Here is an 11,607-nt window from a genome sequence, read left to right as displayed (position 1 = left end):
AGCACTGAGCTCAGCTTCCTGCAGAGAAGTGTATGAGACAGCTCAAGGTTGGATGCTCTGATGTTTTGTATCAAGCAAGCACACGCTGCAGCCTTTCTCTCAGCCTGAGTTTGCCTTTCTCTCGTCTGCCTAGCCCTGGGAAGGCTCATAAGCAGTTGGGTTCTTCGAGGACTCTGCCCTTCTGGCAAACTTGGTTGAAATTGGCCAGCAAGTTCACAGGGTCTATTAGGGACAGAAAGACACACCCATGGCACAGTCACAAAAGAGTTGTTTCTTTAGGAAACCAGGCTGGGAAAAAAGAGATTGTTTAAGTAAGCAAATATATTTCTTGGAGGCAGTAGGGCAGAGAGTGGTAGGGGGAAGCACTTTGTTTATGCACCTATTGGCCTAATGTCTTTTTAAGCATTGGAGTTTCATGACTGAAATCCCTTTGTCTGTGTTTATGCCCATTTTGTTGCAGTTCTCAGTACTCGCTCTGCGCTTTGCCTCCCAACCTCCTGTTTTGCTGCAGGACCCCACGGATCACAGCCCTGAAATCAGCCTTGCACATACAAACAGTGAACACATGGAGAGGAAGGTGAGCGTGGATGTGAACACACTGGTAGCTAAAAGCTGTCCTCTAAAGCTCCTGTTTTTGGATTTGCAAACTCCCTTTCTCTATCAACTCCAAAGCACCAGAGCAGCTCATTCCAGAGTGGTAAAAGCCCTTTTGGTCTGAGCCATCAGCCCAAAATCCAAGAGCCTGCAAGGCACTCTGAGTATGCCAGAAACGGGTGCAGCACTCAGGTGTCCCTTTGATGCGCTCCTGTTTATTTACAGAGGGTCCAAAAGGTCCCATTCCCCCTGAAGGTGGCAGGAAACAGGCAAGAACAGAGCCCTGTGCCCTGTCCTTCCTGCCAAGGCTGACCCTATGTCCCACCCCTGGGTGCACATGTGGGTCCCCGTGTCTCCATTTCATTTTTCTCCTGGCAAACTCAACGCAGGAAATCAGGCTGATTAAAAACTTTTTTTTTTTTTTTTTTTTTTTAAAGAAGGGGAAAAAAAAAAAAGGAAAAATGTATTTCTTTAATTTCCCCCCCTCCCCTTCTTCTTAACGATCATTTTAATTAGGTTTGAAAAACTTACTGCTGAGCTGACAGCCAGCTGACAGGGCTCCCTTTCACCAGATCACCCAGCTCAGGGCTTTTCATCTTGCGTGCAGAATATTTTGACATTCCTGCTTTCTTGGCTCTGTACATAGAGCCCAGTGGAACCTGCAGCCTAATTAAATGTAACAATTCCTGAAAATGAGGGTTGTTATTTTTTTTTCCTTGGGATAAGAATAGAGGTTTTATTTTAAAAAGAGCTAATCTATTTACTCTGTGCTGCCTGCTTCCTGACCTGGCCTCTGCACCTGAGGGGACAGGAACAGAACAGATTAGGCAGGGACTTAGTCACTGGAAAAGATGATGGTATTGGTGCATGCATGTGTCCCATGTGCTCAGAATGTTGAGAGGCAGAAGGTTAGGAGGCCATGATTTTCCCCTGACTTTTTTTCCTTACTTAGAATCATAGAATTATGGACCCATAGAATTGTTTGAGTTAGAAGGGATCGTTACAGGTCATCTGGTACGACACCTCTGCAAAGAGCAGGGACACCCACAGCTCCATCAGGTGCTCAGAGCCTGTCCAGCCTGAGCCTGGGTGTCTCTAAGGATGGGGCACCACCACCTCTCTGGGCAGTTCAGTGCTGGTTTTTCAGCACTGCTGTATCCATATGACTCCAGGGACCCACTTGTCCCTCCTCGACCACCTGCCTGCAGGGATGGGGAGCTGATCATTTGCAAACAGGCCCACAGAAGCCAATGAGTGATGATAGAGCCATTGTATCAAGAGCTTCATGACACAAGACAGCAAAAGGTAATCAAGGTTTGGGTGTACCCAACTGTATGCCAGCAATCTGCAGCTCTGGGTGCCCAGAGCCTTCCTTCCAGAGCATTTACCACATTATTTCATTTTGACTGTGGTACTATTGGACCCTTTAGCAAAACCCTTCATTCCCATCACCAACAAACCATGGCTGTGCTCCAGGAAAAAGTGGGGTTGGCACCCAATTTCCTTTCTATGCCCTCCCCAATGGTGCAGATGTAGGGCATGAACAATGCGAGCCACTCAGGCTCTCCCTCTCCCACGTTCTCCTCTCCATCTCAACCCTCTGTCCTCTAGCACCAGAAATCAAAGCCTGCAGGCTGTGTGCCCCGTCTGGACACAGCGGGCTCGCCAACGGTGTCCGGAGCCTTTCTCAGACTGCAGCCTGATGGCAGCAATGAATCAACAGCCAGTGGACTTGTCAAAGGCATTCCTCCACTTTAATCCTATTGACAGGGACTACTGCCTGGAACAGGAACTGCGGGGTGAGCCATGTCAACAGCAGATTCTTATTACAGATAATATTGATGGGGCCTTTACTTGAATAATGAAGGGAAGAGCCCTCTGCTTTGACGTTTGTCTCCAAAACCTAGAATTACTAAGAGTTTAACCATCGGAGGGGAGCTTAAGATAGTTGCATCTTAAAGGATCTGCTTTCTTGTTGCATTCAAGGCTGGGGAAAGGAGTTTAGCCCATACACTGAGAGCTCCGCACTGACCTTTTCACTGCTCTTAATAAATGTTACAGTTAAATAAAGTCGGATGGATTTTTCTATCTACTGTAGCATGTTATCCACTTTCTGGGAGGAAAAAAAAGGTAAAAAAAAAAAAAAAAAAAAAAAAAAAACACCACCCAAATCCCTGTTTAATATCACTGTTACTCATTATCTTTGGAAGCTGCAGGGTGAAAGGCAAGTAGGAAGGGCAGGGGCAGGACAATCCAGGCTGAATTATCAGGGTAATTCCTACCATCACGCATGATTATGTATCTCTCTCTCTAAATATGGTTGAATCACGGCTGTGCAAATTGGTTGTGATCTTATGGATAAAGCTCAAACAAGAGTCAAGAGCTCTGGACATGTCTGGGAAAAGGTTTTTTGCCTTTTTTTTAACTATCATTTTTATTATTGTTTTCCACTCTTCAAAAAGAGCTGCAGGGTCTGTATTTCTTGGTTCCCTACAGGAGTGGAGACGCCAGAGCTGCAGGGGAGAGGCTGCCTGGGAAGTCAAATGAGGGCAGAAGGCATCAGCCTTTCCAGGAAAGAACCTGTCCTTGCACATTTCCTCGTGTCTGGGCTTCAATATCGTGATTAGGAGCACATGGTGAGAAAAGGGACAGAGGATGGGGCTAAGCAGTGGGATCCCCACTCCTGGATTTTTAAAGGCAAGCAGGAGCTCCAAAGTGTCCTTCTGAAGCCCTGTTCTAGAGCTCTTTATAAGTAGGGGTTGGACCTCTGGCTCCTATTTGGACAGATGAGGAAGACAGCAGGCAAAGTTGGCCTTCGGCCACACTTATACCTCCCAGATCCTAGCGCTGGCCCAGGACTGAACTGGCAGGTGGTTTAAGTTAGAGCAGCCCCGTGGCTGCTCTAACTTAAGCCAGCTGGAATCTCTTCTGGGGCCAGTTCTACCAGCCAAGGTTTGCTGGATTACAGCAGGGCCCCGAAAGGCTCCAGCCCACCCCTACATGGGCTACACAAGAGGTCCAGGGAGCAGATGACATGAAAATGTCAGGGCAAGGCCCAGCTGGTGCTTTAGGACAGCTTTAATTCCTTCATGCTGCTGCAGAAAATTGGTGTCTGGTCCAAGGGAGTCTGTTCTCATGGTATTTTTAGTCTGATTTTGAGGACCCTAGGAGTTTTGGATTGCCATTAAGTCTGAATTTTATATTTTCTGACTTGAGCTATCAAATATTTTCCATATATAAACAGCAGCCACAACATTTCAGGTTGGATGAGTTGTATTTTAGAAATATTTTTTTTTTTTTTAAAGAAGAAAACTAAACCACCAACTGGTTCAGAGTTACTGTCCTTAGCTGAGCATACCTTGCTCTGCAAGGTTTTCCACACTGGAAGAGGCTCACAGCAAGAGGATAGGCATGTCTCCTCAAGGCACTGATTTAACAGCTAGATCTGTCCCAGTGCCCTCATGCTTTCTGATCCACAAGATCCCACAGCAGACATCCTTCAGAGCCAGGGATAAGCCCTGGTCAGGCTGGTGGTACTTGTGAGCTCAGGACACAAAGGGATCAGCAGCGCCAAGTTGCCTTTGAGAGCTGTGGGCATGGCTAGATTATAGAATGATAGAATTGTTAAGGTCGGAAATGCCTCTAAGATTATCTAGTCCAACCACCAACCCACCCTCGCCATGTCCACGACCACATCCCTCAGTGCCACCTCTCCACAGTTCTTGAACACCTCCAGGCACTGTGACTCCACCACTCCTGGTGCAGCTTGTGCCAATGCATCACTCCTCTTTCTGAGAAGAAATGTTTCCTAACACCCGACCTGAACCTCTCCTGGCACAACTTGAGGCCATCACCTCTCATTCTATTGCTGTTACTTGTGAGCAAAGCCCAATCTCCACCTCACCACAACCTCCTTTCAGGGTACTGCAGAGAGTGAAAAAGTCTTCCCTGTGCCTTCTCTTCTCCAGATTGAACCATCCCAGCTCCCTCAGCTGTTCCCTGTCAGATGTGTTCCAGACCCTTCACAGATATCTGTGGCCCTGCGCTGATGTGTATGAGCAGAACAGTGTGTGGCTCTGGAAGTACTGGGGCAACGCCATTCTCATCTTCATGTGGTTTCATTGGGAGCTGAAATCTGGCCAACGTGGGCCATAGGTGGTACCCATGGAATTATCTGAGACTTCACGTAACTCAATTGGGCACTTCAGGACATGAGAATAGATCAAAACCATGAGATATGTTTTCCTTTAAGAAAAGGAAGAAGAAAATACGAAATCTTTTAAAAAGAAAAAAAAAAAAGTTGTTTCCACAGTACTTGATTTCAGAGTTGAGGAGGTGCTTTAAAGGATACTGGGCTTGCATTTCTCAGCTTTTCTCTAGAACCTGGAGGCTTGTGAATTGCCTGTTCCTTTTTCTTTTCTTTGTAAAATGAAATGTGAGATTTTTGCATAATTCACCAGAGCATGGAGCTGGGGAGGGGGTGAAGAAAAACATTAAGTACTGTGGGACTGAAATTGCAAGAGTTGGCAATGCTGATTTTTTTGTTTTTTCTTTCCTTTTTTCCAGAGAAAAAGAAAACACCCCCCATTTTGCTAGCCCCAGCAGGGTGAACAGAAGGAAAAGGTGCTCCAGGGCAGGAAGAAACTGTGAAGAAATAGGTTTGCAAACTCCATTTATATTGGATTGTTTAAAAATTGTCCTGAGAGCTGCCTTCTGGGGACAGCTGTCCTACTCTGAAGGAGGAAGAGCAGAGATGTGTGTGGGGAGAAGCTGTGTGTGGGACTCTTGGGGCTGGGATGGGACTCAGGTTGCAATTGCCTCTGGTTGCTCTCAGGCCTGGGGAAGGCAGGGAGAGGCTGGGCACATGGAAGAAAGGCTCCAAAAAGCCCTTCATCCTGTAGGAGCGACATCTCCCTCTGCAACAGGAGAGGTCTCAGTTGGGCCATAAGCTGCTCTGACAAGTAGAGAGATGAGAAAGGCAGCTGAATCATAGAATCGTTTGAGATAGAAGGGCCCTTTAAAAGGCATCTGGTCCAACCCCTCCGCAACAATCAGGGACACCTACAGCTTCATCAAGAGCTCACAGCCCGTCCATCCTGACCTTAGGTGTCCCCAGGGACCTATCATCTCCAGGTCCCTTCCCTGCCAGCCGTCTGAAGTCATGGCAGTGCTGCAAATGCCTCAGTGCTCAGGCAGGACATGCAGAAAAAGCTGAGCTGCCCTGGAGATGCACAAGGGCTGGTGATACCCAACCTGCAGCCACAGCAGTGGATAAAAGGAGGCTCAGCATTGCATTGCATTAATGTGCTGCATCCCAAGAAATGTTTCTTCAGGGTGGAAGAGTACTGGTAAGGGTCTCTACTAACGCATCCGTAGCTAGTATCTGGTCTGGACTGCTCAACAGCAGAAATGAATGCATCCATCTTGCCTTGGCTGCACATGGCATGCACAGGGGGACTGTTCCTTATTAGCACTCACAGCCATTGGCAAGAGCTGCTGGAACAGAGGTTGAGCTCCAACTGCTATTCCTGCCTCTCCTCCTTCACTTGTGCTTGTGTCTTTCTCAAACTCATTCCTTTTGGAATTTTCCATGCTTTATCCAAGCCCAGTGACAAGTTTTTGCTCTGAAGGTATGGACTGTGCTGGTTGGAATCCCCTCTGTGGAGCTCCTCACCAATGGTGAAAGTTCATCTTTCATGCCCAAGGAGATGTCAAGCTGAAGAAAATCTTTAGATGATGTATTCTGATTTATTTACTTGTTTATTTGTTTTGAAAATTGACTTAAAAGTTTACATTTCCATCAACTGGAACATAAAAGGAAATCAATTGTTTAGATCTCCCCAAGTGGAAAGCTGCAAAGGTCTGGCAAAACTGAAGTTTTTCCATGGAACATTCAGATTTTGTGAAAATCATGCTTTCTGTTGAAAAAAAAATACAAAAAACAAAAAAAAACAAACAAACAAAAAAAAAAAAACAAAAAAAAAAAACACCTGATCATTAGTCTTTGATCTACTCTACTTTTAAAGAATGATTCAAAAATATAAGGGCAAATATCTCCACTTCTAGCATTGAAGTATATCAAGACTTTTTTAGTGCAACTTCAATTCCATCCCCTTAGTGAAGAGGCTAAAAAATTTCTCAGGTTGAGGAAAAGTATTTTATCAGTTAGGAAGTTGTGGAAATTTAAAATGGATATCTTAATGCGTGTACTGGATTTGCAGCTTGCCTTTCTTCCTATCTGGATTGAGGATGCTGGTCTTAAAAGCCCAGTGTTAACTCAGTTATGAGTATCCCTGGTAGGAGGCTTTTGGTTTGCTAGCATTTTCTTCTTTAATTTTATTTCTTAAAAAGAAAAAAAGAAAGAAAGAAAGAAAGAAAGGGCAAGTCAAACACAGAAAAATCTGTTTAGAACTGAAGAAGCAAAAATTACATCTTGGCACTGAGAAACCTCCATTCATTATGTTTCTGTAGCAGTGATTGTAGGGTTGAATTTATTATTGACAGGAATTTTGTGGTTTAATGCACATTTTTCTTTGGATTTTCAAATTTAAAGATTGTTTTCCTTTGACAGCCTTCTTTTTCTTAGAAAGTCAGGATAACCAAATAGTAAGCCTAACTAATTAAATCTTCAAAAGCTAGCGAGTTCCAGTCCAAGGATTTGTGGCATTAGAAAGTTAACACAGGGTCATCGCACAAATGTAGAATTTTCTCCACTCCCTTCTCCACCCCATCATGTCAGGACAACTTCCTGAATGTCTGGAAATTGTCTCCACAAGCGTATGAATGCAAATATTAATTTGGTACTTCCAGACACACACGCATACATATGAAATTGGCGTAGTCCGTGTACTGAGCACGCATGAAGTGGTTCCTTGAATGCACAGTGCATTGGCAAAATGCTCAGAACGTATCATGGTGGATGGCTTGATTTGAAACATAAAGATAGGTGATAAGAAATTCTTGCTCTAAAATCATTTATGTATGTTTCAAACGACTCACTTAAAGGGGAAAATGTTTTATAATTAACAGATAAGAGTAACTGTGACACTTTAAATAAATGCAGTGTATTTGATTTTTGAAGTAGCGTTTAAGATTCTGGAGATGTGTTCAAGAGAGAAGGAAGATGCACTCAGAGTTGAAAATGAAGAAGCACTGTATATCATCTTAAGAAATTATGTGACCTCACATGGATCCTTATTCCTAAAAGCCTTCGCTTCCTAGGAGATGGCAACGGCGCTAATTAAAACAGAGCTGGTAAGAAGAAGGCCCTACAAGGGAACTTGGGCTTCTTTTCCATGCCGACAGCCATGCAAGGAGAGAGCATTCAAAGATCTAGCCATGGAGGAAGTAACTGGGGAAAAGCTACCTCTACAGATTCTAAGGGAAAATACAGGGTGTATGGTACTGTGAATGTTAGACACAGCAGGTGTGGTATTGGAGAGCTGGTGACCAGTTCAGTGGGCTGTTTTGCTTAGTTTGAGCATGTGTGATCTTAGGCCCTGTGCTGGGCTAAGTTCCTACAACCTTTCTGCAGGTAAATGGGCAGCAGCTAGAGGTGGACAGCTGCATGGCAGAAAGGGAAATGGGTGTTTCCCGACAGCACGTTTATCTGCAGAGTCCATCACCAGAATGAATTAAAAAAATACTCTGATTTCCATGGCACTTTCTTCTCATTTCCTAACTGCTGCTCAGGCAAAGCTGTTATTAATTCAGGAGGAGTCTGCCTGAGCAAGAAGTCTCCAGAGTCCAAAATATTTCGCAGAGAGTAAATATAAGAATTTTTCACCTACCACAGAACAGCATCAGCCTCTGGGTTGAATGCAGGAGCTGTTTAACAATGCGCAGAAACATTTCCCCACAGGTTTGGACAGGAGTTGAAGGTTTGTATGCCCAACTGAGCCTACATCCGAAAGCAGTGAGCTGGACGGACACTCTTGGTGTGGGATGGGCTTGGAGGGTGAGTGCTACCTGCCTGAGTACCACACCGCTTCCTTTAGGACACTGGGAGACTTGCTGGAGCTCGCCCATCTGACCCAGTCCTCCACATGAGATCTGGCAAGATAATCACTCCAAGCGTCTGGGTAAGTACTGCAAAATGCTTCAAATAAATGAATAGAAATCATCTGCTTCGTAGATGCCAAGGGCTTTCAACATGTCGTTTCTTGGTAAACAAAGAATTTCAGCACGACAATATCTTAGGATGTTATTGGCCATATTTGTTCCCTCGTGCATATTGAAGTGAATGCGAATGAGGTTGCACAGCTTTCCTTTACGTTCTCCTCTGGCTTGGAGATTTTCTTCCTGCTGCAGTGGAGATGAGGGGGCTGCTCTGGCTGCACCGGCTGCACCTAAACAGATCCATCTGCCCCTACACCCCCAAACTCTTATTTCTGTGATGGCGAAGGGCAGGTGGAAGTTCTGCTCGTGCTTGGTGTTGCATGAAGTGCCATACACTCCAAGTAGAAAACAAAACAAAATACATCTTTTTTTGGTGGACATTAGAATGCAATAAAAACGTGTGTGCTTCCCCCACCAACCCCAGCTAAATTGATTACATCTGGTGGCATGAAAAAAATAGCCAAAATGTCAGACTGAGTCACACAGCCCCCTTGGGTGGTTATATTTATTTCAGGGTTGGAGCACTCATCAAAACAATTTATCCTTGGCTCTCCTTTTCTGCCTTCCCATCTCTGTGCTTACAAACTCTTCTGTGTTCCCTAACACTTACGTTTAGCCCCAAGCTCGCTCCTTCCCTGGATGTTCCTTTCTCCTTCTTGTTTCTCCCTCTCTAGCTCTGGCTCCATTCCCTCTCTCCTTTCCCTTTGCTAAATCAACCCCAACAAACCCTGTAGCTGCAACTCTCCACTAGGGATGGCAGAGGAAGCTGGAGCACAGGCTGTTTCTAAGACTGTGTCACCTATTTAATATCTCATTTCACATTACTTGGGGTGAAGGGGCTTGATAAAAATGAGTGAGTGAGCTCCCTGCTGTTGTTTCCATCATCTCTGCCACCAGTGGAGCAGCCAGTGTGGGACTGTCTTGTTTGGACTGCCATGGCTCCATCCCCAGCCTCACTTGTTCTCCCTTGGCTGTGACAGAGGTAGATCTGCCAAGTCTCTTTTGGTGGATTCCTTGTCGGGCTCATCTCACTTGTGTCCTATGTTTTCTCTCTGGCAGGGAGCATCACTAGAAGAAAGTTCAGTGTGATGAAAAAAAAGAGATAAAAAGAGAGTGTGATGCAGCAGGTGAGGAGAACTTCATCACCAAGAGCATAAATCCTCATTTTCACCCCTCTTCCAAAACCTCGTCCTTCTATCCAAATCACAAATGGCCACATCCTACCCAAGGATACCCTGCATATCTTGGTTCATAAATCCCTTTGCAATTTGCTGCTAGGTTGAATCTGATTTAGGATGAGAAGGAATGGCTTCAAGTTGTGCCCGGGGAGGTTCAGGTTATATGTTAGGAAAATCTTCTTCTCCAAAGGAGTGGTCAGGCACTGACACAGGCTGCCCAGGGAGTGGTGGAGTCACCATCCCTGGAGATGTTCAAGAAATGTGGAGATGTGGCGCTGAGGGACAACTGGTTAGTAGACAACATTAGAGGACAATTGGACTGGATGATCCTGATGGTCTTTTCCAGCCTTAACAATTCTACGATTCTATGCTCTCATACATTGTGCCAACCACAGTTGTTCAGAATCCTTGTGGACTGGAATGGCTGCAGAAACTGTAGAATTATAAGATCATTTATGTTGGAAGGGACCCTTAAAGGCTTCCTGGTCCAACTCCTCTGCAATGAACAAGAACACTTACAGCTCCATCAGGTGCTCAGAGCCCATCCAGCCTGACCTTGAGTGTCTCCAGGGATGGGGCATCTGCCACAGCTCTAGACAACTTGTGCCAGTGCCTCACTGTCCTTATTGTAAAAACTTGTTCCTTATATGCAATCTAAATCTTCCCTCTTTTAGTTTGAAACCATTTCCCCTTGTCCTGTCACAACAGACCCTGCTAAAGAGTCTATTCCCTTCTTTCTTACAGTCCCCCTTTAGATACTAAACACCGCTCACAGATCACCCAGGAGCCTTTTCTTGGGACTCAAACTCTTGATTATTCTTGCTTTGGGGCTGAAGGATTGCCCAGCACGCTGCTTTTCCTCCAACAGAAAGAACTCCTTGCTTTCTCCACTGCTCCTGAGGAACCAGTGGCAGATGATGGAGACAGAGCGGCTCACTGCTCTCATGGCTGGAGAAGTGGTAGGAAGCTCCTGGCACCACAACATCTGAGTTAATGTACTCTGCTCTGCCCGTTGTGCCTCCTTGCTCCCAGCATGGGCATGGGCTCCTGTTATGCAGCGTGCCACATTTTTTTCCTGCGGTAACTCAGAGCCTCCTGGGATCTGGTATTGTGCTTTTTTTCCCCCCCAGGTATTTTTGTCTGTGAACCACAGAAAGCTGAATAGCAGGAAATGAAGTGCAGATTGAGAACATGGTTGAGTGCACTTGCTAAAATAAAACATTGGGGGGAGGAGGGAGAGATTCTTTTATAAATAGAAAATGAAGTGTGTTTATTTTTTATTGATGAAGTATTTAATTGCTGTGAGGATTTGAGAGATGTTTGTAGCTGTGCATTGACTAGAAAAGCTGCTTGGTCTTTGGTGCAATCACCCTGCTCCATCAAATCACCTGTTTCACAGCTGGGAAGGACACGGGGATGTCAGGATTTCTTGAAGTTCTCTGATTTGCCACCGTTGTGCCAGCAGTTTTGGAGAAATTGCTGGTTTCTTCTCCCTGCATCCTAGGAAGACGCAAAGACGAGATGAGAGGATGTGTTCAGCAGCAGAAGAGAAAGTCTCTGGCCAGCACACTTGCACTTTGGCCAGGCTGGCTTACCCAAGCAGTGATTTTGGTCAACACACGTAAGTGAAGGATGTTGAGATAAGGCTGTGACCTTTTAGTTTATTTTGTTCCTCTCCCACAAATGCTGGATGGATCCAGCCAAGCAGCTGAGTTCT

General features: G+C 45.3%; 2 long non-coding RNA genes across 2 annotated transcripts; both read left to right on the top strand.

Moving 5' to 3' along the window:
• The first annotated feature begins 485 nt into the window (after positions 1-485).
• On the top strand, positions 486-6,249 carry LOC128078510 (uncharacterized). Its single transcript, XR_008205684.1, has 3 exons — positions 486-577; positions 3,091-3,230; positions 5,161-6,249. It is a non-coding gene; the product is annotated as an uncharacterized LOC128078510 (long non-coding RNA).
• Positions 6,250-8,467: 2,218 nt separating this feature from the next.
• LOC128078587 (uncharacterized) lies at positions 8,468-10,958 on the top strand. The gene is made up of 3 exons (XR_008205709.1): positions 8,468-8,675; positions 9,772-9,839; positions 10,759-10,958. It is a non-coding gene; the product is annotated as an uncharacterized LOC128078587 (long non-coding RNA).
• The last annotated feature ends 649 nt before the right edge of the window (positions 10,959-11,607 follow it).

This window comes from Tympanuchus pallidicinctus, unplaced genomic scaffold (assembly GCF_026119805.1).
Source record: "Tympanuchus pallidicinctus isolate F22 unplaced genomic scaffold, pur_lepc_1.0 scaffold17, whole genome shotgun sequence".
Taxonomy (NCBI): Eukaryota; Metazoa; Chordata; class Aves; order Galliformes; family Phasianidae; genus Tympanuchus; species Tympanuchus pallidicinctus.
This window is presented reverse-complemented; position numbering and strand designations above follow the sequence as displayed.